The sequence below is a fragment of the Pelodiscus sinensis genome, chromosome 2 (assembly GCF_052426305.1).
Source record: "Pelodiscus sinensis isolate ZL-2025 chromosome 2, ASM5242630v1, whole genome shotgun sequence".
NCBI classification, from domain to species: Eukaryota; Metazoa; Chordata; order Testudines; family Trionychidae; genus Pelodiscus; species Pelodiscus sinensis.
In genome coordinates, this window is record NC_143053.1 from 109042959 (window position 1) to 109067653 (window position 24695).

Consider the following 24695-nt stretch of genomic DNA (forward strand, 5'->3'; position numbering starts at 1 on the left):
TTTTGAAAATTATAGCCTAAACCATAAGTAATTGAACAGCAACCTACTTGGTGTAAAGATAAACAAAAAGTTCACTTAATAAAAAAACACGGATTCACAGATAAAATAGTAAGGAAAAACAAATATAAGTTACACAGAAAATAAAGAGACAGATGCAGCATCAGACTTTACACTTCGGGTACATCTACACAGCAAGTCAAAACTTGAATTAAGCTATGCAACTTGAGCTTTGTCAATTGTGTATCTTAAGTCGAAATAGCTTATTTCAGCTTTTGGCAGTGTCTACACAGCAGGAAGTCCAAGAGAGTACTCTTTCTCTGACTTCCCTTACTCCTCGTAAACTGAGAGTTACAGGAGTCAGGGTAAGAAGTCCTCCAGCTCAATATTATTTTGACATTATGTCGAAATAAACTGCTTGTAGTATGGACAAGGAAATACTCCGAAATAACACTGCTGTGTAGTAGGGATGTAAGTGACTAGTCAACTTATTGGGTAGTCGAGGTAGGTACTCCACTAGTTGCTTCCCTCCCCCCTTGCTGCCTCTATCAGAAAGAGGCAGCAGGGGGAAAAGGGGTATGAGCTTAAAAGGTGGTTCCCCTCCAGTACCCTGTCCGCAGAGGGCAGCAGGGAAACAGGGCGAGTGGGGATTGAAACAGTCCCACTCTTACCAGTTCTACTGCTGCTCCTCTCTCTTTGAAATGTACAAGAGCCACTTGTGACTCTTGTACATTTCAAAGGAAGAGGCACAGAGGGGAACCTACCAAGTAGGAACTGTTTCATCCTGCTGGCACAGGTTCCCATTGCCTCTCTCCCTTTGAAATATACAAGAGCCTCAGGCAGCTCTTGCACATTTCAAAGTGAGAGGCCGGGAGGAATAGCTGCACCTTATCAATTAATCGAGTAGTCAATGGAAATTCCATCAACTTCTCGATTATCTGATTAATCTATTTTTAACATCCCTACTGTCTAGCTGTACCCTTCTATAGTAGCTAAATTCCCTTTTTTGATAGACGTTACCTTTTGCCTCTGAATAGTTTCCCAGAATAATCTCATGCTCTCATAGAGGAGCTCCCATATTTCCCAGACAGCACCCCAGTTTGATGCTGGACCTCCATTTTTGGATAAAAAATCCTATGTTGCCTCCTTGGTCTGTTTGCAGTCTCTCCAAAGCATAATATCATAATGTATCCATGCTTTCACATGTTTCATCATTACCTACATTTCACAGTGATTAATGTTCAGCATGTTGTTACTATCCAAGTTATTTATTACAAGATGCCTTTTTATTAAATATCATCATGTCTGAGGTGTACTGAACTGGTCAGACCAGGTGAGTTTTACTGTTACATACCAGGGAGCTCTTTGCTGTTTGGCACAGTTACTCATAGGGTCAAAACTGCTCAGAGTCCACTAATGGGGACATAGGCAAATAAGCACCTATAATAGACAAAGATGTATGTAAGATGTTCAAGGTTCCCCAAGGTGAAGGAGTAGTTTTGCAGGAGTAGAGCAAGCACCTCACATGCATCCAATGGAAGAATGCAATTTGAAATTCAGAGAATTGCCTCTGTTCTGATCAGGAGCTCTTGCAGTAGTGTATTGTACTTTAGGAACAGCATTTTGATAATTTTAATGGCTTTTTTAAAAAATTTCTGAGCTTTCAACTTCAAAGACTACTTTCAGAGTTACGAACCTGAATCTGTTGTAGCCCTCTTACATTTTTAAATGCAGCCCAAATCTCTCCTAGTGCAGACAACTCTTGCAATTTAATCCCATTGCACAATTTATTGGTGTGTTTTTTAAAAAACCCATAGCCCCTGAAGTCAGGAAATTGCATGTTGACTTTAATATTTTTAAATTTAAATATTTAGGTCTCATGGTTGCAGAGAAAAACTCGAAAGTTTTAATCCTAATCTCCCCCAAAACTAGAAAGAAAATGAAAAGAACCCAGCATTTTTTAAAAAGCTCATCTCAGCCAGTATCATGATTTTTTGGGGCCTGTCTCTGATTTTTTCCATTTTTGGCATTACCGATGGTGTACTCCTCAAAACATTTTTACTTTTACAGACAAGCATTCTATCTTACCTTCAGAATTACAATTTTTTCAGTATTCTTAGGTGGCATAATTTCTATGAACAGTAGATTTATAGGTGTATAAGTAAATCTATATGAAGTTTTATATTGCATCTGAGATTTCACCAGAGCACTGCTTTTGGTACAGAATAAACAAATGTTATATACTGACACATTTATCAGGTATTTATACGATATTGAGCACTACCATCTGTCATTAAAACTAGTGTCTTTTCTTAAACAATAGCTTTTTTGTAAATTGTCCAAATAATTATTTTATTTTACAATTTTATTTATATTGGGTTTTTATTATTTCTAATATTTTCTCCTTCTTTCATTTTCTCTATCCCTGGGAAAAATTATTCTGATGAAAATATCTTAGACATAAGGTAGATATGAGAGGTGAGATTCATATACAGGTTGAACCTCTCTAGACTGGCATTCTCTGGTCTGGCAACACCCGTGGTCCAGCATGTTTTTAGTTAACCAGATGGCCACTTATTATGGGTGTGGCCAAGTTTCTCATGGCCTCAAAGTTTGTTTACAGCCACTAGTCCTGGCTCTCAGTGTTCAGTGCTGTTATTTAGCTCTAAGAGCCCAGCAAGCAGTGGAAGTGTTGGTAATGCTGCTAGACCATATTGACCTCTCTGGTTCAGCACCAGTCAAGTCCTGAGGGTGCCAGACTAGAGAGGTTCAGACTCTATATGCATACTTTTTAAATCCTAATTCACACTCCGAGGGCTCAATTTTCAGCAGTGTTGACATATCAGCATGTCCCCACTGATATGTCCTAGTGATTGAATTATGATTTTTCTTTTTGCTAAGCAGCTTAAATTAAATTGCTTAAATGAGAAACACTTTATCTTTTGTCTAACAGCTAAGGCCACTAGAGGGCACAGCAGTGTGAGGAAAAACAAAAAAAAATATCAGGGGAAAAAAATCACATCATTTCTGGAAGCAGCTAAAAGTTATTTGTAATATGTCAAATACTGTTCTTGCAGTACTGCAGCATAAAACCACATTGAAAAACTTTTCATTTCAATGATAGTGGTATTGGGCCCCTAGTAAATAGAATAAAGTATGTAATAGCCCCACCATCCTTAAGTTGGCTTGGGCAAGAGCATCCCCTCTAACCCTTCATGCAGTGCTCCTTTCATAAGCAAGGGACCAAGGGAGATGCTGAACTTCATATCATCATTCCCTGATGAGCCGATAGATATTCTAGCAGAGTGATAGTTTATTGCTGCTTCAACTCTTTTTTGGTTTTCTTTATGATTTCTAGTGAGCAGACAATGGCTGTGTGACTTGAAGATGAGCCATGCTGCTACAGATAGGACAAAAGTCACAGCGTTGTAGGGAGAAAGTATCCATGCAGGACAGCTTCTGCCTGTGTTGCTCTTGAAATGTCCTTCAAATTCAATCCCCAGTGCATCTGTAGATGACCCCTTCTTATCAGATGACTGCATGAATCCAAAAGAGTGCAGGATGGGGAAAGTGTGTAGTGTATTCATAAGAAAATCAGGGAAATGTATTAAATGAGTGGGTATTGAACAGTAATAACGAAACAGTACAGTAATTCATGAATTTGTGTTTCAGCTGCCAATTCTGTGGTTTATATTATAGTGTAATTACTTAAGTAAATATTACATCATTTGGCTTTTCTGGCATCCTAGACTACACACTTCTTCCATAAATGCTCTGTAAATATCATCAGAATATAAGATGTGCCATGAAGAACAGGGTATTGTGTGTACAGTTAAATATATATTTTCTCCAGTGTTAATGATTTATACCAAACTGTTCTATTTTACTTTAACCTTCTCCCACTTCTCTTTCTCTACCCTCCTTCCTTCCTCCTGCACACCAATAACAGCCAAAGTCCTGCTCCAGTAGAATTCAGAAACATGATTCAATGGGAGCAGGCCCACACATTTTGAAGGATAAATGAAGTACCAGTCAGTTTTACTGATCAAAGACAAATTATTGCAACCAATTAGGTCAATTTTAGTTTTATGTACAGAAATGTTCATTATCCAAATGGGATAATGACAGAAAGGGGATTGTGACAGAAGAAAGTGACTTCCATCTTCACTGTTAACATTTTTCTAAGTTTGTGTTTGGTATTAAGCTGCTAATTGGTTGATTTCTTACATTAGCTGCTGGTCTTATTTTTAAAAACAAGATTTCGATCACCTGTCATTGTCTTTTTTGTAACAAATATCCTCTCATGAGTGAATTTTAATTGCCTCTTTTGCCATGAAATCCCGCCTGTGCTGTTTTCATACTTCAGGGCAGCGGTTCCCAACCTTTTCAATACTGTGGATCAGCAAACTCCATTCACAAACTTTTGGTGGACCAGTAACATTTTATTTACATATTCTTTATTTGCATAATGAATATGCAAATAAAATGTTATCAGTCCCCAATTAGCCCCGTCCCTGTGCCCCCCTGTACCTTCCCACTACTAGCCCCCCCTCAAAACCCGCCAGTGTCAGCTCCCCACCCAGGATACCCCAGTGTTAGCCCCCACCTCCTAGAGCCCCCAAACAATAGCCCCACCCCACACCTACCTAACCCTGCGCTGCCTCCCAGCTGCCTGCTGAGCACTGCTACCCAGGTCACAGCTGCTCTAAGGCTACCATGCCAAGCTCCGTGTGGCCCTCCTGCCATGCAGCAAACCACTCTTCCGTGTCCGGGAGGAGACCCCGCATCTGCCTGGTACTAGTTGGCTGAGGGATGGGACAGGACATGCGTCTCCCAACAGCCACAGCAGAAGGGGAGGTACAGAGCAGTGTATCCCAGCCCTGGCTCCCAGAGCTGCCGCGACCTGCTGGCCAGTGGTTCACAGCCCATCACTGGTTCTGAGCCTGATGGTTGGGAACCATTGCTTAGGGAATTTCTACTGAGCTAGTGTGGTGAACTGCCTAGCACTTGGTTGTTATCTTTGTGGAGTTGTCAGCAGCACTCTGTTTAACTTTTTAAAATGGAATTGTGTATCCTCAGTCTGTACAGGTCTTCTGCTTACTAGTCCATTATGCAGAATAGCTAATCCACTTACGTTTTAAGCAGCTTGGAGACTTTATTTCATTTCGTTCAAACTGAATTATACTCAATAAATAAAACATAACGTGATCAAAAGCTAGTCAACAACTCTCATATTGTTGCAGCACTTTATCAGTGTTTGTCAGTTTAATTTATTTTATCTACCCAGCAACAACAGTATTATATTACTAGTTATTGTGAAAGTGAACTTGTCCCCTTGAAAAGTTTTCTAAGTGACACAGTCAACTTCAAGAGCAACAAGTGATTTATAGGTCACGTCTAGACTACGTTTTTCTTTCTAAAGATATGCAAATTTGGCACGAATTTGTATATCTTCTTCCAGTTGCTTTTTCGAAAGAGGTTTTTTTCTAAAAAGCAATCAGTCTAGACGCAGTTCTTTTGGGAAAAAACCCTTTTTCGAAATAACTCTGTAAACCTCATTTTTTGAGGAAGAAGGGTTCTTTCGAAAAAAGGGTTTATTTTCTCGAAAGAACCCATCTACACTGCTTGCTTTTTCAAAAAAAAAAACCTTTCGAAAAAGCGATTGGAAGAAGATATGCAGATTCATGCTGAATTTGCATATTTTCTTTTGAAAGAAAAATGTCATCTAGTCATGCCCAAAGAGATCTCTTTTCCATTTCTTATAGTAAATGTTATTTATATATCTAACCCCCTCTTTCTTTCCTGGGTTACTCAAGAGCAAGCAATGCTCACCTGGCACCTGATGTTTTTAATACTAAAGGAGATCCTGACTATTCCTGTGGTGATGTGGGATAATTGGGGATCCCATATTCATCTCTTTGCTGCAGTCCCTTTCTTCTAAAGGAATATAAAATGGCAGTGCCTCCACCTCACTGGCCTCTGTACACACTTAATAGTGTGCCTTGGGAACCTCCAGGAATAAACTTATTCCAGTAGTAATTTGGATCTCACTCCAAAACAACAATTATAAATAATATACATCTAATTGATTAAATTAGAATTAACACACCTTCACTTAACAACTTAAAGAAAAAAGGTTTAACAGACTAAAATTGAGTAAAACAAAATTTAAAAGTACACAGAAATAACTGATACACTTATCTGACTGCCATTTACCCTGCCACCATTTAGCCCACCTCAGAGTGTGCATTCCGCTGGATCGCAGAGTCCCAGACGCTTGCATGAGCACACTTGAAGATCTTCACTTGGAGTGGAGACAGCTCTGTGCAGGTTCTGTGTGTGTCAATCCAAGCAGGCAACAAACTGCAAACTTCCTCTGATGCTGGAGCTGGCCCCACCAAATGTCAGCAGCTCTGGTTCACTGGGCAAATCACTCGCCTCTCTTCGGACCCAGAGTCAGTCTGTCTTCTGTGCTCCATCCCAGACAGCGCTTTCCCAAACAGCCACAGTTACTTCTATGCAGGCCCTTCTCCGTGACAGGCACAGCCAGGGTCTCTCTCCTTCAGGGAGAATCATGAACAGCCCTCAAGCAGGCTCTAACTTCCAGCAGCAGCTTTTTGATTGTACAAGGCTCCATATCAGCCATCTGGCTCCTCTCTCCAAAAAATGGAGCCCACCCTCTCTCTCTCTGCACTGTCTACAAGAGAGCAATAGTTTCCCTCCTTTTTCCCAGGCCATTCTGGGAGTCATAGGGTATGTCTACACTATCTGGCTCCGTCAACGGAGCCATGTAGATGAGCTTTGTAGACATAAGAAAATAAAGCGGCGATTTAAATATTCGCCACTTCATTTACATCAAAATGGCGGCCACGCTGTGCCAATCAGCTGTTTGTTGGCACAGCGCGGTAGTCTGGACGCTCTGCAGTCGACATCAAAAGCCTTTGTCGACCGCCCCGGTAAACCTCACAAGGCATAACAGGGCGGTCGACAAAGGCTTTTGATGTTGACCACGGAGCATCCAGACTACTGCGCTGTGCCAACAAACAGTTGATCGGCACAACACAGCAGCCATTTTGATGTAAATGAAGCAGCGATTATTTAAATCGCCGCTTCATTTTCCTATGTCTACAAAGCTCATCTACATGGCTCCGTCGACAGAGCCATGTAGTGTAGACATACCCATAGTATCTAGGGCTAGATTGCAGCATAAAGGATCCTCCCAGTAAGTCACAGCCCTGGTCTACATTAGGGAGATATTTCAAAACTCCCCTTATTTTGAAATAACAAAGAGCGTCCATACGACCAAGCCCAATATTTTGAAATAAGGGCCTGGTTATTTAACAATAATAACTCCTGCTTTCCATGACAATCCACTACTGCTATTTCAAAATAACTACATCCCACAGCCATTCAAAGTAATTACTCCCCAGCACTTCCCAGGGCTCTAAGTCTAGTTAGTCCGAAGCAGGCTCCCTTAATGTGGATATGCTAATTTCAAGGCTTTCCTGTAATGTGGGCACACTATTTCAAAATAGTTATTGTGGAGTTATTTCAAAATAACTTATTCTGAAATAATTTCCTAGTGTAGACATGCTCAGAGGCTCCAATAGTAAAGGGGGCCTATATATATAAATCATATCTCATTCTAGGCACTTGGAGTGTTTTGAATTAATAAGTAAGCTTTATAAAGATTTTTTAAAATGAAATACAAAGACAGTATAAACTGTTCATACTTCAATGACTATATTTAAGGCACCTAAATAAATGGCCCAATTTTAAGCCAATGGGAGCTGTGAAAGCTCAGCATCTCTGAAAATCAGGCCATTTTATTTATGTGCCTATCCTTGGATTTAAATGCCTAACTTTAGGCACCCAAGATTGAACATTTGGTCCCAAGTATACAAAGTCAAATAGTGAAAGTGTGAAAGTGGGGCCAGTCCTTTGGTGAAGTACTGCAATTAACTTTAGTATCATCTGCTCTGGTTGTGTAGGTTTTCCTTTATGGTTTTCACTTCCCACATAAGAGGAAGGATGATCAATGGTCTTCAGACAAAAAATTTGCTAAGAAAGGTCTGATAACTAAGGGTAGCTTCAATAAAAGCTGAAAAGGATAAGAAATGTTATCATTAAGAACAGTTTCAAATTCATTCCTGAACTCAGTATTAGAAAAATAGCTGCAGATCACAACAGAGGAGGGAAACAGATGGTAGCTTACCTTGAGAACAAAAAAACCCCAAAACACTTAGAAATATCTTCCAGATTTTACTCACAATGAATAGATAGTCTTTTCTAATACAGTCTTTCAAGAGCTGCAGAGGTGTCAGGCATCCTTTTTTAATGTGAAAAAATGATAAAAATAATACTAGACAAAAGTTACCAATATTTTCAATAAATGAAGAATTTGGATTAATTAGAAAGCATTGTCCATTTTCTCAGGTATCACTCACTCACTGGCAATGTGTTTCAAAGAGTTCCACAAATGCACTTCCCACCATTTTCTTAAAAAACAACAAATAGCACCATAAAGACTTAACAAAATATGTAGATGGTATAAGGAGCTTTTGTGGGCACAACCCACTTCTTCAGATGACCGGAGTGTCCTTGTTTTTCATCATCACCAGTGTTCCCTCTAATCTTTTCCATTCATGTGTGGATTTTCTATCCTTTTGCAGAATAATTTTATGTGCACTGAGGCCTGTGCAAATGTGCACCACCAATAGAAACACAAAACCTAGCTGTGGGCACTTTGCTAATTAGCTACACAGCACTTGAATATCTCCTAAGCAGTCGCACAAGCACACAGCTTACAGGGAACACTGATCATAGCTCTTATTGTATATATAGCAATATTATTATATGGCAGTAATGTGTGTGTGTTGATCACTTAATTCATCTGTTCCTGGTGTGGGCACTTGTCATCTTTCAAGCGCTATGTCAAGAATTGCGCTGATATGTCCATGTTTTTAATGTTGCTTTATTGGATAACTTCATTTCTGTAGAGCATTTGTATTAAAAAGGTGGTAGGGTGATATGAGTTTACCCAGCCATATAGACTTCTGTCAGATCATCAGGACAGAGTGGAATTTTACAGTAAGAACATAAGAATGGCCGTACTGGGTCAGACCAAAGGTCCATCTAGCCCAGTATCCTGTCTACCGACAGTGGCCAGCACCAGGTGCCCCAGAGAGGGTGGACCGAAGACAATGATCAAGCGATTTGTCTCCTGCCATCCCTCTCCAGCCTCTGACAAACAGAGGCCAAAGACACCATTTTATCCCCTGGCTAATAGCCTTTTATGGACCTAACCTCCATGAAATTATCTAGCTTCTCAGTAATGAAGGTTTCTATCTAAGATAGATTTAAACCATGTCATTATTTTGGACTGAAAATTAGATCCTTAGTTTTTTAGGCATTTTTGTTACAGCATTGTTTTGTATTGGGCAGTCTGCATGGTTCTCTTGCTTCCTGAAAATCTACTGTCTCAGGTAGTAATTTGAATTGATCTCATTCCGTATCAGTCTTGAGATTTTAAAAGGTTTACTGAATATTAATGAGCACAGATTAAATACATATGAACATGAAAGTGTTTTAGTTAAACTTGATTTTATTGCATAACTATATATGAATATTCAAGCTTGAAGACTTGTTAAAATAGAGTATTAGTCCAGAGGAATACCTCTTATTCAGCTGTCAGTGCTTTATAAAATATGGAAGCACTCTTTACATAAATATTTTTATCAGACAGACTGTGAAACCTAGCCCCATTTTAAAAAGCAGTTTGAATTTTAGATGCAGTTTAGTTTCTCTGACTAGAAACTGATATAATTACATTATCAGTTCTCTCATATTTGGCATCTTTACTGAAAAGAAGGAAAAATCCTACTCAGCTGATTTATACTGGAAATACTAATTGAGCTTATCACAAAATATACTTACTATTGTGGCTTGATCTATTGGTTCTGTGCTCATTGTATTGACTACTTAAGAATTCCCAGTTAGAAGACTAAGGTTCGCTAGGTTCTAATCCCAAAATCAGACCCAGCGTTAAAATTACTGTTAAGTGGAGAACTAAGATGCACATGGTTGCAGAGTTCACACTTTGGAAGAGCCCTCTGTATTTGCATTAGTTTTATGAATACAGTTAGCAACATTACACTCAAACCCGGTAAGGAAGGTAGAGATAATCTAACATGAGCATCCATATACTCACATCATCCCTTGCAGAAAAACCTTAAGGGTGCATCTAGACTGGCAAGATTTTGCGCAAAAGCGAGTGCTTTTGCGCAAAATCTTGCCGCCTGCCTACACCGGCCGCCAGTATTTGCACAAGAACACTGACTTTGTACTGTACAAAATCAGGGGTTCTTGCGCAAATACTCTGATGCTCCCACTCAGGGATAAGCCCTCTTGTGCAAGTATTCTTGCGCAAGAGGGCTAGTGTAGACAGCCAAGTTAATTTCTTGCACAAGAAAGCCCGATGGCTAAAATGGCCATTGGAGCTTTCTTGCGCAAGAGAGCGTCTACACTGGCACGGATGCTTTTGCACAAAAGCAAATCTTTTGCACAAAGGCACATGCCAGTCAGTATAGACGCTCTCTTGCGAAAATACTTTTAACAGAAAAAGTTTTCCGTTAAAAGTATTTGTGCAAAATCATGCCAGTCTAGACACAGCCTAAGTGTTAATCATCCTCGGCACTAGTGGCCATAATCCTGCCATCTTCTAAGGCACAGGATGCCAGGACACAGCTTTTATGTTGTGTTTACAGTGATGCCACTATCCTAATTAATATTCAGTAGAGGGTTCAGCCCTTTTCCTTATTAGAACTTCCACACCCCATTAATATTGGGGTGCCCTTCTCTCTGCATTACTAGGACTTTTACCTCAAGCTTATTAGCATATATATCAATTAGTCTAATGGTTACCTGTCAGAAGTTTCATTATTACAGCATTCTGTCTTGTGATATCTTATAATCCAAGGCAGTGGTTTTCTAAACTATGGGTTGCGACTGAATACTGGGTTGTGGAATGTCAAGCACTGGGTCTCATCGCTGGAGGGGTATCAGGTGGCTAGTGGAGGTGGTAAGGCAGGCTACCTGCCTGTCTTGGCACTGCAGACTGCACTGGGCCCCAGAAGCAGCTAGCAGTAGGCCCAGCTCCTAGACGGGGGAGGGAGGAAAGCACACATGCCTCTGTGCTCTAACAAGCTGTTTGAATGAACAAAAATGTATATATCATAAACTTTATTGTCATAGCAAGTTAGTAGTATATCTGAGCTGCAATCTGGTCCATTATTTCCACTTCTTTGTAGTTCTTCATATTGCATTTTCTCAGAAGTGGTCTCTGATGCTGACATCTCATTAAATCATGCAGTTTATTTATATCTTAAGAATATTAAGAATAAGAGGGTTACTAGTGATTGGATTAAAGTCACATTCCCGCTAGCATCCAAAACTAAGCAAATCTTCTCCCCGTGGAAATCACGTTACTTGTAATGCTTATTTTATGTTTTTAATCAAACTCATCTTCCTTATTAAGATCTATAATTATGAAGCAGGAAGGCATAACAAGATTGGCTGATTAGAACGCAAGGAGCCCAGTCAAGTACTTTTAATACCCCAAAGGATGTAGCTCCCTGATGATGGCCAGAGTCCTCTTAGAGCTGCTACACTGCTATTTTTAAACATCTTTATTTTGAAAGAATTGTTTATGGAAGATTAATTGTTTAGTTTAGAATGCTTAATAGCGTTTATTGTCATTGTTTTTACATTCATTTGGCATAAATGTTTGCCTCCAGAATTAAAAGAATGAAAATCCTCTTGTAAACTGGATCAGCTTCTCTGATGTTTCTACGATTGCAGTTTATGAGTCAAATCTTGTAAATCTTTACTGAGGTGATTATTCTCACTGTCTCCAATGGGTCAGTTCACATGAATACAATTTGGAATATTAGACCCCCTAATTCTTTTCTTCCCCTTCTTTTGATCATACAAATCTAGGTGGTACTGACTTCAAAAACAGTCTGAAATTTAGATCTTAGTGACTGTCTAGGAAGCAGTACTGCAGAAAGGGATCTAGGCGGTCATAGTGGACCACAAGCTAAACACGTCAACAGTGTGACGGTTATAAAAAAGAAAACATGATTCTGGGATGCATTTACAGGAGTGTTGTGAGCAAGACACGAGAAGTCATTCTTCCACTCTACTCTGCACTGATTAGGCCACAATTGGAATAGTGTGTCCAGTTCTGGGCACCACATTTCAAGAAAGATGTGGAAAAATTGGATAAGGTCCAGAGAAGAGCAACAAAAATGATTAAAGGTATAGAACAAAATGAGCTATGAGGCAAGGCTGAAGGAATTGGGCTTGTTTAATTTGGAAAGAGAAGACCGAGAGGGGACATGATAGCAGCTTTTAGATATCTAAAAGGGTGTCACGGGAAGAGGGGAGGGAGGCCTTTTCTTGACCTCTGATGATAGGACAAGAAGCAATGTGCTTAAACTGCAGCAAGGGAGGTTTACCTTGGCCCACAGAAAAAACTTCCTAACTGTCAGGGTGGTTAAACACTGGAATAAATTGTCTTGGGAGGTTGTGGAATCTTCGTCGCTGGAGATATTTAAGAGCAGGCTAGCTAGACTTCTATCAGGGATGATATAGACCCTACTTGGTTCTGCCATGAGGGCAGGGGACTAGACTTGATGATCTCTCGAGGTCCCTTCCAGTTCTATGATTCTATTATTCTATGAGTCTGCAGCATTGGCAGTTAAAACTAATGCATATTTTTGTAAACAAGTACTGTTATTTAATATGGAATAAAATTCATATGAAAATTGCATTATGTATACCCATCATCTTCATTTCCATTTCCAAGAGACATTGAACAGATCTAAACTAGCAAACCAGAGACTGTCTACTCAGTCAAGGATTTAACATGAGAAAGGAGGTTAATTAACATCCTCTCCTCTCAAGGATGTAAAACATTTCAATGAATCTATTGTGTCTATCAACCAAGTTTTAACAGACAACTCTGCATTGCATACCCCCTTGAATGGATTAGGAAACAACACTTTGTGGACGGAAAGAAAGGCTATCTGATAGGAAAATGAATCAGTTCAAGTGGATACACATGTTTAGTGACAGATTTCAGGTACAATACACTGCACAAGCCCTCTTGATCATCACTGGACTTCTCACTTAACACATGCCAATGAACTGATATAGGTGGGGGGAGATGAGTGATATGGGTCAGACAATATATGTACACTGCAATTAGAAGTGTGATTTGCAGCTTGTGTAGACACTACCTTTAATCTAGCTAGCTCACTAAATATAGCAGGAAATACACAAGGGTGTAGGCTTAGAAACATGAGTATGCACCCAGAATTCCAGGTGGTTTTCACAGCCTGTGCTGAAGCCCTGCCACCACTCCTTCACTGCTATATTTAGGTTAAACTGAGTGTCAGTATTTCTGCTCATGTGGAAATCACATCCTCCAACTGCAGTATTGACATAACCTAGGACACAGGAGAGAGTGCATCCGAGACTGGCCAGAAGAAACCATGAAGAACTGATTTCTGGAAATATTATGTACTCTCTCTTTTACTTGAACTGTAACTAAACTTATTTTAAGGAGATTTCTTCCTCAAGTAAGTTCCGGTAGGAGTATTACTCCTCTAAGGAGAACCAATGACTGGAACTTTGCCCCCCTCAGGATGTGAAACTGAAATGCACCAGGCCCACCAATGGGGAGGAGGGGTGGGCAGGGATAGACAAAAGGAGTGGTTGCTCTGGGCCTGGAGATTCAGAGGCCCAGGGCTCAGACCACCACCGCAGAGGCTTGCAGGGGCTGGCAGCCCTGCTGAAAGGCACAAACTAAAGAGTATTCTTCTCCTAGGGTATGTCTACACTACCCCGCTAGTTCGAACTAGGAGGGTAATGTATGCATACCGCACTTGCTAATGAAGCCCGGGATTTGAATTTCCCGGGCTTCATTAGCATAAGTGGGGAGCCGCCATTTTTAAATCCCCGCTGCTTCGAACCCCGTGCAGCGCGGCTACACGGGGCTTGAACTAGGTAGTTCGGACTAGGGTGCCTATTCCGAACTACCGGTACACCTCGTTTCACAAGGAGTAACGGTAGTTCGGAATAGGAACCTAGTCCGAACTACCTAGTTCGAGCCCCGTGTAGCCGCGCTGCACGGGGTTCGAAGCAGCGGGGATTTAAAAATGGCGGCTCCCCGCTTATGCTAATGAAGCCCGGGAAATTCAAATCCCGGGCTTCATTAGCAAGTGCGGTATGCATACATTACCCCGCTAGTTCGAACTAGCGGGGTAGTGTAGACATACCCCTAGAAAGTATGTTATGAGCAGAGGTGTGGTTCTGGTGAGCACAGTGGGGAGATGCCAAAGGATGAATTCCTGTAGTACCCATTTGCCAGGCACTATGAAAATGCAGATTACTAGACAGTCCCTGTCCTGGAGAGTGAAGAGTTTAAAGACAAGACAGGCACAGGTTAGGAAAAAGGAACATACTAGGAAAATGATGGTTACAGTGGGACTGTTACTGCCATGATTTTTCCTCCCAGGGAGGGTTTTTTTGTTTATATAAATTCAAGGGTTATGTTAGGAGAGGATGAGCTAAATAGACAAAGGAAGGGAAACGGGGCTGGAAGGTCAGAGAAGATGGGGGCAGGTAGAATAAGGCTGAAGTGGGAAGGGCAAGAGAGGGGTTGCAGCAAATAACCAGCCAACAGAGGGGAGATAATGTCCAGATTCGGACTTTAGAAAGCAGCCTAATTAATGATATCAGCGTGGTCCCTGCTGCTGAGATTGTGCCTGAAAGCTTGAACTGGCTCAAGAGCATGGGCATTGGGTGAATCCCTGCTTTGGAGAAATGAGCCTGCTGGCCACACCCAAGGTTCTTCCCCTAGCCCTTCCTCCTCCCAGTAGCTTGAGCTGTGCCAGCACATCCCAAGCCACCCCAGAGGCCCATTCCCCACCAAGCCAGCCCAACCTGCCTTCCCAGCCAGCCCAAGTAGCTTTTGAGTGCCCCATCGCCTGGCTGAGACCCAAGCTCCTGGCCACAACTAGAGCTGACTCCCGCTGGTTTCAGAATAAGGAGGATGGAGCATGAGCTGCCTGGGCCAGTAGCCTTCCCTGGCATATGATACCCACTGCCCCTGCCTGAGAGAACTGAGTTGGAGAGGAGAAGTTGGTATGAGAACCTCAGGAAATAAATCATTAGACACACACACCACAAGAGGGGGAAAAAGAGAAAAATCTTGGTTTATTTTCTGATTAGAATAAGACTAAAGCTTGGTCTATACTACACTTGGATTGATGTAAGATAACTTACATCGAACAAATTATGGAGGCATCTCTACTACACTGTTCCTCCTGCCTCCTGGCAAGAGGATAATGCTTAGGGTAGAGACAGGGGATCTCAGAAAGGAGTGAACAGATGTGGGGCTCAGGGGAATGACTGCAGAAGAAGGGGCAAACTGGGGTAACAGCCCCAGGGTGGCCCTGACCAAGCTCTCAGAACTCCCCCACCAGGGGCCATTGGGAGAGAAGGGTCAAACTCTCAGCTCTGGGCCTCCCCTCATGCTCCAACAAGGACCACGGGGAGTAGGGACGCATGCTGAGGGTAGTGAGTAGGGCTGCCACCTTGACTGGAAGAGGTAGAGCAAGGGACTAGTCTCCTCAAGGAGAAGCTTCAGCTTCTGCCCATGAGTATAGTGATTGGTTCCACTATAGTAACTGGACTGGGTGAGGTAGACCATGTTGTGGTGGGCATGTGTAGGATCCATGGTAGGGATGTAAAAGTGTAACTGGTAAGCACTGCCTTACTGGCAGGCTTTCTGGGGTAACCAGTTAACTGGCACTAGGCCTGGCCAGGCCCTCTGCACCACACTACAGGGAGTGCTCTATCCCATGTGGGCCAGAGCAGCTCCCACCCATAGTGCAGAAGACCCTGCCCGGCCCACTTTACCTAGTTGCTCTCCCACTCACAGTATGGTGCGGCAAGCCCCCCTTGACACCACCTGAGCAGTCTCCCACCCACAGTGTGCTGTGGGCAGGGGGCTGCCCTGGCAGAGCTGGAGCACTCCCCGTGCCACGGCACAGAGGGCCTAGCCCTGCCTAGCCAGAGAAGCACCAGGCCCACTACACTACGGACGGGGGACTGCTCCAGCATTTAACCATTTAAACCTATAAGCTGTGTCTATACTGGCCAGTTTTTCCGGAAAATCAGCCGCTTTTCTGGAAAAACTTGCCAGCTGTCTACACTGGCCACTTGAATTTCCGCAAAAGCACTGACTTCCTACTGTAAGAAATCAGTGCTTCTTGCGGAAATACTGTGCTGCTCCCATTTGGGCAAAAGTCAGACAGCTGAGATTTGTTTTCTGCAAAAAAGCCCTGATCGCGAAAATGGCGATTGGGGCTTTTTTGCGGAAAAGGGCGTCTAGATTGGCCACAGACGCTTTTCCACAAAAAGTGCTTTTGCGGAAAAGCATCCGTGCCAATCTAAACGCTCTTTTCTGAAAATGCTTTTAACGTAAAACTTTTCCGTTAAAAGCATTTCCAGAAAATCATGCCAGTCTAGACGTAGCCATATAGTTTAACCATTTAACAATTTACACAGGATTTTATGTCCCTAATCCATGGATCTTGAAAGATGTGTTGGGTAGAACGTGATGATTGTGATCAGTTTAGCAGTGGATATATGTCTGCAGGTTTTGCATCTGTTGTTCTGACAGTATCTAGCATCAGCTTATATTACCTTTCCCAGATCCAAAGAGCCCTGTGTGGCTCAAAAGCTAGTATCTCTCACTAAAACAAGCTGATCCTATAGAAAAAGGCTTCTCACTTACCTTGTCCCCCATTGATGTCCTAGGTTTTTGACCTCCTCCTCTGCCTATTTTTATTTTCAGCATGATGTCCTAATTTTTATTTAGTTGGCTTCCGAATGTATTCTTAATAATCAAAGCTATCTATATTATGTGCTTCCTTAAAAGACAGTGCCAAAGCAGATAGCACAAAGGATTCTAAGATGTCAGGCCCAAAGGTATCTGTTATACATGAATTAATGGAAACATAACATCTCGAGGAAGAGCTTTGTTAAGCGGAAATCCGTCCAACAAAGGTTACCAATTTGAGTGGTGACTATGACAATCCTAGGATTATTCTGACACTCTCAGAAGCCTTATTTGTATAGTCTGCCTATATTTCAAGAATAATTCTATCAATACATTCCTAAAAAAGTCTTTGAAGATAAAATACAGTATTCTAATTTTTGCATCATAGAAAAGAAATGTATGATACCTTAAAGAGCTCCTTTAGGTTCCAGTATTTCTGCTGATGGAAGCCTGTGAATTCAATCTATCTCCTGTAGGTTAGTTATTTGCCAGCAGCCACATTATTTGCACCATATCAACCTTTGTGAAAATGTATATTATCAGGAATAAAATCCCATGCTCAAATAATGTAATAATTCACTGGCAACTGTAATTAATTCTGCTTGTTATTTCTATTTCTTTATGGTAAAAAAGTTAATGCTTCTATTTGGCAATATCTTCCAGAAGATTTGCTTATAAATTAACATATTCTGCATCTTTTTCGTCATAATCCAATTTTATTTAGCTAGCTTTGAGTCTGCTCAGGACTTTTGTAATATTGAAAGATTATTTTATGTCAAAGAGCTTTCAAAAATTCAGAAGCCAGGATGCTTTGTAATCTCTTCATACACAAAAAATTCATTTGATCAAAATCAAACAGAGCTATTTTCTTAAACAAAATCTTTTTAGCCTGGATAAACATTTCCACCATCTTTTATATTTTCATATGGTTCTCTTAGAGTATCAGTGATAACAAGTGGCCTTATTTTCATGAAAGAGGCTTATGGCTGCCCTTTCTGCATTTTTCTGTTCACTGCAAGTGAACTAATTCCTAGACCTATGGGGAGAAAAAAATGACATAGTGAAAATTCAAAATAATTTTTAGAGCAGATTTTTTTATAGTTAGGTAGGTTTTAATATTAATAATTGAATATAAATAATTACCAGAAGATATTTAGAAATGTTTTATAGAGGAATTTTTAAAAACAAATTCTAAATTAATATTGTCAGGATAGTCAAGTTTTATGTAGACTCCTAGCTTCCAGTAGATGTATTTGATTGACATAATTGGTGGATCAATTATGCAGCCTTTAACGGGATGCACTCACCTCTTGTTAGTGCTTGCTGGTCAAGAGTGCATGTGTTCATTCTCTGTTTCTGGTGGCTCCTCAGTGATTTACCCCTCTAGCCAAGTCTCTCACAGTCTGTATGTGAAATTAAATGAAGCAAACAACTTCCAGATTACAAGTCCAACTGGGGCCTCTCTCAGTGCCTTCTGTAACATCTCTGTTTGTCCTTGCTCTGGAATACAGTGGTGCCTCCAGGGAGGCAAAATCTTCACCCTTTCATGGCCTTTCTTGTCTCAGCTCGTCAGTTTGGTCACTGTAGTTCAGTTCCCCTCTCTGGGGTGCCTCACTGTCCAGGCTACTTCCTCCAGTGACTCCTACATGTCTGTCCCATCCTCTACTTTGGGTTCCAGTTCAGGGACCCTGTAGATAACATCTGTCTGCAATGTCCCTTTAAATAACTGTGTTGTTGCTATAATTCTCTGGGCCGCTTCTCCATGGCTCTAGCACATTCTTCTCTCTTACCTCAGGGTTTTGTCCTGGTGGAGTCCCAGCAGCAAGCCCAGAGCACTATCTGCTCTCCTCCAGCTTTAACAAGAAATTGAATTCATTTTGGCAATATAGTTCCTCTTAGTCTACACTGCTTGACCCTGATTGGCTGGGTCCAAGACTCCACCTTTTCTGGGATGGGATGGGGTGTGGCAGGGAAACAAGGCCTCCAGCAGGGGGCCTCAGGGCTTAGTTCCCTCCACACAATGGAATGATACATCAATAAGGTACAGTGATTCCTAGCTATAAGCTATGTAGGAAGATTAAGCTGCAAGTGACTATTTAAGGATAATTTATTATCTTAAAAAGAGATCCTAGATGCTGCCCAAAGATCATTAGAGTAGAAGTGACCACAGGCCCGATGACTGAAGAGTTAGGTTTAATTTCCTAAATGATAATGATCCTTTAGCAGTAACTAATTGTTTTAAAAGAAAATATTTTAAAAACCAAGAATGTGATCAATCACCTGAAGGGTAAATAAAAAGATATCTAAACACTACAGTCAGCGTGCCAATTTCCGATGTCAGATACTTCCTTGTAAATCCAGAGTAACCCCTTTTAAGGTATTAAAGTTACTTCAGTTTTACATGGATATAACCAGCACTTCATCTTGAGGCTTTTTAATGAACTGTATTGCAGTCAGAATGTGTATTTTTAGCAAAAGAAAGTCAAAAAAATAACAGGAGAAGAGCACTCACTTCACACAGGCTTAAACAGCTACAGAGAGTGCTAAGCACTGGGGCAGGGGGGGAAGTCAGACCTATAAAGTGCAAACATGGAATTTTGAAATGGGCACACTGTAAAAGTGTCTTTATGTAATTCATACTCATTTCTCCCTTCCACTGAAACTACATATAGATATAGATATAAACGTTTTTTCCTGCCGGGCAACAGAACATTCCTCCCAGATGACAGAATGACGTCATCACATCAGCAGCATCAACGGGCTCTCTCAGGAAAGCAAAAGCAGCCAGAGAGAGGGGGTAGGCAAGTGTAGCGAGCAGAGGGTACAGCCCCTTAGTAATTTCTAAAACACCAAAAGCCCTAGAATATAATTAGTATATACTATTTTGTTCAGGAAACACACATAGGCTATATTAGAAAAAGCACTCTTGTTGGGATAAGTTACACTTGAGAGTTTGGTAGTATAGCTGTATCAGTATGGATTTACTGGCAAGTTACTTCATATACTGCTTCAATGCTGAATCAAGTTATTTTAATGGCCTCATTATATTTGTATTATCCAGCCTTAAAATCACTATGTGGTGTCAATAAATAACTTCAGAGTACTTACTATCCCCTACAATATAAATAAGAATTAATTAAGGATAATTGTGTCAATCATAAGCATATTGGAAACATGTTTAACAATTAGAACATGAGCTTCAAGCCAAAACTGGCAGTTGCTTGATTGCTGACTAGAGCTGGGATATTTTATAAATTCATTGCTAATAATTCTAGCATCACAAAGCTGAATAATCTATTTGTGAAATATGACTCTTAAGTGTCTTATCTGTTTGAAATGCATTATGGGAACATTTACCCTTATTAAGGAACATAGCAAGACCTATCACTTTGTTACTGGGAGGATAAAAGTATTAGTGTAAAGTAGACTGTTTTATTGAGCTGTTATAATGCAATATAGGAAGGGTTACATAGAAAAGAAAGGGCAAGGAAAGTTACCTACAAACTATTGGTGTAAAAATCTACAGCTCTTATTCCCTCAGCTCCTATTTGTCCTATTAAACTTGGTGTGTTACTTGTTTGTCCTCTGCGAGTGGCAGCCTAGGAATAAAGATGCAATAGTTTTCCAGCTCAGTTATTGAAATAACATTCAAATTATTTTGTGACAGATTGCCCCCCTTGGGATGCCAGCTGATGTGCTGAGATACCACTGAACTACCACAACTTCCTGTTGTGAAAGCCTGGACACCCTTTCTGCTTGTCTTGCTGTGCAAGACTATTAAGCCTCCTCCAGAACACACACATACACACCCAACTGTAGAACGACAGACACTGAGATCAGCTCTGGGAAGACTCAGTTTAAGGAACTTACCCCCGCACTTAGATATCCATCTCCTTTCAACTACAGAACCAAAGATATATTATGAAATCTGCCTCCTCCCTCAATGTGGAGGAAGGTATGCAAAGTCTCTCACCCAGGGACAGGCAGCTGGATCCAGCCCACTGAGCCACCAGATCCAGACCAGACCCCAGCAGAAGCCTCAGGCAAGCTCTCTGTCTGCTCCACCCTCGCACGCCACTCAAAACATCCAGCTGTGGCAGCCATATGTTTCTCTGGGTGCCAAGAGCTGGGGGTGAGGGAAGTATCTTTGAGCGCTGCCCCACCCTCAGTAAATCTCCACCCTAGCCCCTCCTCTCTTCAGACCCTCCATTTTCATAAAAAATATGTAGTGTAATGACATACCCTTTGTCAAGGTTGATCCCCACTTGAGTGCAGAAGGTGGGGGCCCATAAGAGATCTTAAATACACCTTGCATCTAGAGGCTTCTGTCTTAAAAATGCCTCAAGATTCCTTGACCTTGGGTGCTATGCTGCCACCACCCAAGTGCAAAGCCCCTTTCTTTTTGAACCCAGGAAGATTTACTTGTGAACTTTTTCCTGTGGGGTATCCCCCAAGCTCTTTTATCACAAGAAAACTTGAAAAAAACACCCTGTAATCTCTTATAACTGACCTCTCAGTCTTAGGCATGCATACACAGACCTCCTATTAACTTCCAGGACACAATAATCAGATCATAGACTTAAAGATGATTTTATAAACAAAAAGATATTCTTGGTAAAGCACACTTGTTGCTAGGTGTTATAGAGCAACAGAGAAGAAAACGGATTAAAGCACTGAGAATTGCTTTTCTGGGATCCAGATTTAGTTACTGTGTATGGGAGTGACAGGACATGGACTCAGCACAGTGGAATTTGACTAAACTACAAAACAAAGAAAGTAAACTGATCATATCTAGCTAACCTTCTCTACCATTTATATATCTATAGCTTCAGAGTCCAGTCCATTTCTAGGCATGGGTATCCTTGCTTGGTTCAATTAATCTTTTCCCCTCAGCTTCTGGTTCAAACTTACAAAAGAACTGCCACAGGCAGATTCCCTTTCCATTCAAATCTCAACACTTTCTTCCCACTGTTCTCCTGTCTCCCTGCCAACACTTCCTGGTCACCCACTGTCCTGGGTTTAACCATTTAGTTACTGAATGCTGGGATATTTAGAAAAAGGGTAGTACTCCTCCCACTGATTACATGTCTCCCAATTACAGACAATGCTGGGCAGGCTGGTCCACTCTGGCTGTGATTTCTTCTTGGAGGATTCGGAGAAAACATAATTAACTCAGACCAGCCCATGCGAGGGCATGAAGGAGGAAGGAGGGGCAACCTCCATCAGCCCTATGGAGTGTCCCATTCCCTGTGGTAAAACATGGTCACCCTAGCTACTTTCATTCTTATTGTTGCAATTAAGTTGTGAATTGTAGTATGGATTTAACTTTCTCCCAGACACCAATGATTCTACAGGTTGAACCTCTCTAGTCTGGCACCCTCAGGACGTGACTGGTGCTGAACTAGAGAATTTGCCACACCACCGGAGGTCAATATTGTATAGCAGCATTACCAATACTTCCACTGCTTGCTGGGCTCCTAGACGTTCAGGATAAATTAGAGCTAAAGAACAGAACACTCAGAGCCAGGACTGGTGGCTGTAAACACACTTTATGGGACTGCGGGAAACTTGGCCACACCCATGGTAAGTGGGCATCAGGCTAACTAAAGTCATGCCGGAACATGGATGTTGCTGGACCAGAGAGTTCCAGACTAGAGAGGTTCAACCTGTAGTATTTTACTGTAAACCAGCAGTCCACTAAATCATTTAGTTACAATTGATTATTTTGTTAAGTTTTTTGTAATGGAATATTATAAACATCTAGCACCATGAGCTCTCTTTGGCATGTTTGCATATACCTTAATAATGTTTATGTACAATCATCTGCTGTCGCTAGCTATAATGATCTCTTTTTGTTGTGAGAAAATCAGGAGGGGGGAATCTAAGATTAAAACAGATTTGAACCCTTCCTATTCCACCCATCCCGCATGAAATGATGCATTTTTTCTTTTCAGTATGAGTAGTCAGAATTTGTGGAATTGTGGTTTTATGGCCCAAATTCTGCATCCAATATTTCCAGAGATTTGTGGTTCTATTTTTTTCAGTCTAATTTGTTTGCCAAATCTTGGCCAGAGTAATGTTTAATGTTTTCAGCAATCTAAGCATGCATGCATTATGCTGTTTAAAGATGAGCCAAGAGCAAAGCTTTGCATCCAAACAATCTTGAGCTTTAAGAAAATTTGGTTTTGTAGTCAACCTTCATGGGCCTGTTCTCTCTCTTCAACTGTTACTCCTGATTTAAAAAAATAAATAAAAAGGAGTCAGGTCCTGCAGCTCAGGACTATCTTTAAGGCCTCGTCTACACCAGAGTTTTGTCAATAAAAGTCAGCTTTTTTGTCAAAATAGTGTAGGTATACACACTTCAATGCTCCTTCCGCCATCAGAACTCTAGAGGTGGTTTTGTTTTGTTGGCACAACACCTCAACCAGAGACATAGAGCTTTTTGCAGCAAATTTATATTGACAAAGTGTTAGTGTAGACACCATACTTGGTTATGTTGCTTTAAATGGCCTTCCGGGAGTATCCTATGATGCCTTTCTTGAACATTCTAGAAAGCAAGTCAAACTCCGCTGCCCTGCACCCAGATACATACACTTCTGGCCCCCCACCTTTAAAGACCTGGGATTTTTTGAAATTCCATTTCCTGTTTGCTTAGCATGGACAACTCACATCTCATCTTCTCAGCTGACCATTGCAGCTCCATGCAGCAAACATTCTCCTAGTTAGAGCAAACTTGGCTGGTTGGATCTGCTGGCACTGTGGGGGGGGGGGGGGGGGGGGCTGTACAGTCCAACACCACTCCACCTGTAGGAACTTCGATACCTACAGTCATATTTATCATATCACAGATATGACACACCTCAGTGCAGAGCAAAGATACAAACGGGGCACACAACAATGCCATGAAAAGATAAAGCAGAAAAGGTAAGCATTACAGGATGGGGGATATTTAAACTGGCAGGCAAATGTTATATAAGGAACTGGATGCCATGCTCAGCAACAACCCTACCTTCACCTCCAAGAGCCCCATGGATACTTTAGTAGGGCTGGAGACAGAGGGGCAGTAGACTCAACCCATGTACAAAGTTGTGGATGAAGAGGTCAAGTTGGAAGATGACGTGGAACACACGAGTTGTCTGATGGCACAGTGAATCAGGATCTCTTTTCCACTCTGGAGGTTTCTAGCCAGTCCCAGCAGTCCATCTCTGATATGCATAATACAGGAGAGAAGAGATCTAGTAAGTGATCTTTTTGAGCTGATGTTGCTCACTTATATGAGGTAGAGCTGTCCTTCTAGAAGTGGGCAGGGGGATAAAAATGTACAAGACTAGCTGTATTTGCATGTGGTACACGTTCCCCTGTGCAGCTAAGCAGTACAACAGATTGGTGTACTGATGCACACGGAGAGGTCACAGAAATCCTCCAGAGAGATCTCTAGAAAAACAAAACACTCCTGAAGGTACTCACTAATCCTCTGCCACAGGTTCCTTGGCAAAGATGCTTTGTTCCTTCCATCAGTGTAGAAACTTTTCAATGTCAATTAGCAATCACTTGTACAGGGACCAAAGCAGCACCCAGGCAAGCAGCATAGGGACCGGATCTGAAGCTGCATGCATGCAGGAGATGCATCATTTTGTACTCTTAAGAATAAGATTTTGGTTTCAATGACCCTGGCCTGTAGAAGTTGGTGGAAAAATTCATAATATTGTCCTTGGTTGCTTACAGTGATTTCCTTAAAAACCACCAAGATCCTTTGTCCCATTTGGAGTGCTTCCCCTGCCCCCCC